The sequence below is a fragment of the Choloepus didactylus genome, chromosome 17 (genome assembly GCF_015220235.1).
Source record: "Choloepus didactylus isolate mChoDid1 chromosome 17, mChoDid1.pri, whole genome shotgun sequence".
Taxonomy (NCBI): domain Eukaryota; kingdom Metazoa; phylum Chordata; class Mammalia; order Pilosa; family Megalonychidae; genus Choloepus; species Choloepus didactylus.
This window is the reverse complement of record NC_051323.1, coordinates 27,996,637-28,001,906: the sequence shown is the minus strand read 5'-3', so window position 1 is coordinate 28,001,906 and position 5,270 is coordinate 27,996,637.

Here is a 5,270-nt window from a genome sequence, read left to right as displayed (position 1 = left end):
GTGGTTCTGTCTACCTTTGCAGGCCTCTTTTCCCTCTCTGACTGAGTCAATTCCCTGAGCCACAAGACTTCATTCATCCCTCATCTTCACTCTTCTACAGAGAACTTGTGGATGTCCTTAGAACTCAGATTACCTCCAGGGGCCTCTGGTAGGTTGCTTTTAGTTTCTGAGTTGCTTCAATAAGGAGCTGGAGAGAGGAGGAGATTCAGCAGTGTGAGTTCAGACCATTTTCTTCACAGAAAGAGAATTAAAGGGGGTAAAAGCCTAGTTCCTGGACAGTAAGAGCAATCAATGCACGTTAGCTGTTATTGCTAAGACTTCAGCTATTTTGAGGTGGATGTTTGGAAGGATGGTTGCATCATGAACACAAATAGATTGAGCAGGATTGTAAGGAGGGTGATTAGCTCAGTTAGGAACATTTTAATACGTGTATTTTCATATTTAAAAATTTCTTTATCGTAGCACTAAGGTTAAAACTGAGGCCTTTTATAAAACGGAGCTGACAAGTTATAGGAGAGGTAGAGGGCATAATAAAAAGTTTCTGGAGCTCCCTTTGGGAGATGGAGATGTGGCCCAGTTTGGGACTTAACTAGCTACATTGTATCACAAATGCTAGCAGCTGGCTGGCTCATGAAGATGAGTTTTTGAGAACAGGCATAAGCACAGGTTAAGCTTGTGATGTGCTTTGGCAGGAAGTCCTGACAAACCATCATTCTTTAAACACACAAGTCCAAAATTTCTTAACAAAATTCAGTCTCAACCTTGATTTTTCCTCCCTGAAGGACACATTTTGCAATGCCTCATTAAATATTTCAAGATTTTGCTTTCTGCAAAAAAATAAAATAACTGTTCTTTTCAGGCAAACATTTCTTTTCAGCACATTATTATATTGTAATATTTTTATCTTAGCTATCAATTCCAATATAATTCCTTTGCTTTATATACTTTCACGTTACCCTGAGACATTTACATAGTTTCTAAGAACTATCCTAAGGACCTCACTTAGTAAAAGACAACAAACAAAAACAAAAACCCATTCAGATTTAACTGAAATATATTAAAATTTAAAGGATATATGTTTATTTATAAAACTTCAATTAGCAACTATTTTGTAGTTTGTTTTTTAAGGTCAAATTATGAATCCGTAACATTAGAAAATCTGTATAGTTAATGTTCTTGGAAATGAAGTTATTAAACTAATTCAATATGATGTAGTTCAATTTAATTCAACACATATCTATTGTGTGACTAAGTGCTGAGGACACAGAGATGAATAAATGAAGAGGTCCTTGTCTTTGAGGAGGTCATAGTCTTTCTGATCATGTGTTTATTTCCTTGTCACTCTCTGCCATTAGATTATGATTTGTCCAGCCCTTAGAGAGAGAATGACTCTGTGAAGAAGTCTGAACTTGGAGGTGTCACTAAGGAAGTGAACTCTGAGTTGGCTCTTGAAGGATCCTTGAGAATTGGAGTGGGGAGGTGGAGAGAGTAGGGCAGAGTACTTTAATCGGAAATAACAGGGCATGTGCCAAAGCACTGACTTAAGAAAGCCTTGTTGAGACTGACAAGCACCTCTGTGTGGCTACAGCTCCTGTGTTCATTTTGAGTGGGGCGCAAATAAGGAGGGTAGAAAGAAAGTTAAGTGGGACCAGATAGTGCACACCTATTCTGCACTAAGGAGTTCTAATTTTACCTGTAGATGGCTGGGAGCCATGGGCACTTGGCCAGCTCAGAAGAGCAACAAGATCAAATTTGTGTTTGGGCAAAAGTCTGGGGTCAATAGTACAAAGAGTGGACCAGAGTGAACAACCTGGGCAAAAAGTCACCACAGCCTGTTGTGACCACAAATCTATCTACTGTTGTTTCAAAATATTTGATTTCACAGTAGCTCTAAATTTTGTTTTACAATTGTTATATTATGTAAAATAGAACAGTTGCAGCAAATGAACTAAAATTAAAGGCCCTACCCAAAGGCCTATAGTTCAAAATAAAAGTTAAAAATTGAGGATATCAAAGAATTTCTGAAAAATATAAATACACATACACACACTGGGTATGAAGTTAAGCAAAGGTAGGTATACTTCATTGGTGGTCAGTAAAGTCATTTTCAGCAGCTTAACTAACATAAGACAAAAATCTGAAAACCATTTTTGAGTGAGAGTAGAGGAAGCGTAATTACTGGAATAAACTCTGGAACAAATAAATATTAAAGTAGAAAAGAGGCTTGAGGTTATGGATCAATCAATTGAACTTTAAAAGGGAAATTATGGTGAATAATATTTATAATTATATATAAAATGTCTCAATTTATATAGCACATAAAAGTGGTTAGGATAATAATTTTATACTATACACTTCATAAGAAATACTAACAAAGCCCTAGGCAATATGCTACCTCTATATTACTTCAGAATTCAAAGAAATTCAAGTTTAGAGAATTTTCTTAATAAAGTTCATGTTTAGAAATTGATCAAAAACACTGTCAAAGTTTCAGTTTGCAAACATTAAATTTTGACTTCATTTTAGTATTGTAACATACAACACAGATTCAAGAAATAAAAATTTAAACATGCCTATCATTTTACACAGGTTGCCAAAATGTGTGATAGAGGAAATTGTTCAAACAGATATGCTTTTGTTTTCATTAGCTTATCTCATGGAGTCGGTTAAAAATAAATACCAAATTTAATTAAATCTTTAAAAAATAATGTAAAAATATTCATCAAAAAAATTTGACACCTAGTTTTTGTGAACAGTCCTTATGATCTCATCACCTACATCCTTGTGTGCTTACCTGAACTTCTTGGAAAAGTGAATTAAATTGAAAGTTATTGCCCTGCACTAGTCTTTTTAAAAATTGACACGTTTCCAGACGTAAAATTATACAAATGAGCACAAATCCACAGTGCAATACATCATGCTCAATTAAATGCCAGTTAAAGGTTCAGATGTGTCAATTTAGCAAATGCTTTGTTGAGGCAAAATAGTCAATAATGCAACAAAAACAAGACACTAATAAATAAGTTGTGGTGTCATAATACTGTATCTTCTTTTAGGAATTTTAAGCAATCCTTGTAACTTTTGTTTCTTTTTTCCTTTCTTTTATATTTATGATAACTGATGCCACTAATAGACATCTCAGTGGTTTAGACTTGAAATAAAAAAAAATATCTACTACCTCTCTCTCAGGCTTCTGAGTCGGTTTAATTGGAAAGTATAGTGAAATTACTATTTGCAAATATTTATCTCACTCATGCACAACCAAAATAAAGAAAAATAAGTTTTATGCTGATGCTAATAAGTAGAACTGTTGTCCATAACCCAATTAAAAAAACTGTTCATCAAAATAGCATCACTCGACTGTTTTTTAGCAAGTAAATATTACCTGATTAAAGTTAAAAAAAAAATCTATTCTAATGAATACATCATTTGTCTAATTTATATATTCAAGTTCTCTGTAAGATTTCATTTGGAAGAAGTTTCCAATACTAAAATTAATTTTGAGAATTACTTCTGTTGGCCATTTTCTTTGCTGCAAAACCATTTGGTATTTATTTGACTCTTAGGTCTCTCTTCTTTTGGAAAATCTCCCCAAAGTAATCTCTGTGTCCTTGTCTTTCAGAATTTCATGAATCTCATTTCTTTGTGAGTCATGCTAGCAAGACTCCCTAGAGAATATGAGAATTTTAAAAGCACTTTTTACTGCATATTTGTAATAACTGCTTCCATAAAACTAGAACATGAGGCAAGAGTTTATTTTCTACCATCTTCTGCTTCCTTGTTACTTGGCTAACAAAATTAAGGAGTCCTTCTGACTTTATGTCACTTCCTCCTTTCCAATCCCTCAACTTCGCTTTTATCAAGCAAAACATTATGGTGTAACCAGGATACACATTCTTCTCTAGTGATCATGGAACTTTCTCCAGAATAGACCATATGCTGGAACATAAAACAAGCCTCAATAAATTTAAAAAAAATTGAAATTATTCAAAGCACATTCTTTGACCACAATGGAATACAATTAGAAGTCAGTAACCATCAGAGACTTAGTAAATTCACAAACACCTGGATGTTAAACAACACACTCCTAAAATAAATGGTTTATAACGTAGAAAGTAGGGGGACTAGCGATAGAGAGCAATTAATGAAGGGGGAATGATAATCCAATAAGAACAGACAAGCTATCATGGGTAATTTAACGTTCTGGGAATGCCCAGGAATGACTATGGTTTGTTAATTTCTGATGGGTATGGTAGGAACAAGTTCACAGAAATGTTGCTATATTAGGTTATTTTCTTGGGGTAGAGTAGGAACATGTTGGAAATAAAGTAGTTATTTTAGGTTAGTTGTCTTTTTCTTACTCCCTTGTTATGGTTTGTTTGAAATGTTTTTTTATTGTATATCTTCTTAAAAAAATTTTTTTGATACAGTTAATTTATAAAAAAAGAGTTAATTAAGAGTTAATGGCAATCAATGCAATATATGATACTGGAGTGGATCTAAGAAGGGAGGAGAAAAGCTCAGGGGGTATAAGGAAAAATTGGAATATAGAATTTAAGCTTTATATCCATATTAATTTTCTTGAATTAACTGCAATTAAGGTAATGACATAAGTGAATATCCTTGTTTGTAGGAAATGTACATGGAAGGGTTATGAGTTCAAGGAGTATGATGTATGCAACCTGCTCTCAAGTGTTCAGAAGATGATAAACGGGGAGATACATAATTGATAGAAAGATAATATAGTTGAAAGAAAGACAGGGGGAGAGAGGGAGAGAGGAAGAAAAGGAAGGAAGGAAGCAAGGAAGTAAGAAAGGAAGGAAAGAAGGAAGGAAAGAGAAAGAAAGGTACTGCAAAGGTAGCAAAATGTAAAATTGGTAAATACAGATATCTGGGGGGGTGGAGTTCTCTGTATGGGGTTTGTATTGTATTTGCAACTGTCCTATATGTTTGAAATTATTTCAAAATAAAAATTAAAAACAAACAAAAAATATTATGGTGTAAGAGTGTCTTCGTTTTCCCTAGAATTCTCAAAAGAGGTAAACATAATAGGACCCAAATATTTGGTTTTGCTGTCTCATATATGTGTTGGTTGCACATTGACTTTATAAGTCACATCCAATTTAATAGCCAGCCACGTTTTAAAAAATGTCAATATTTGATCCTGGTTTCTATGATAACAACATTTTTGAGAAAGTGAGCTGTTTACCACCTCTATCAAGATCATTTCAGTTGTGTAAGACAGAAAGTCCAACTGAAAGTAGCTTAAA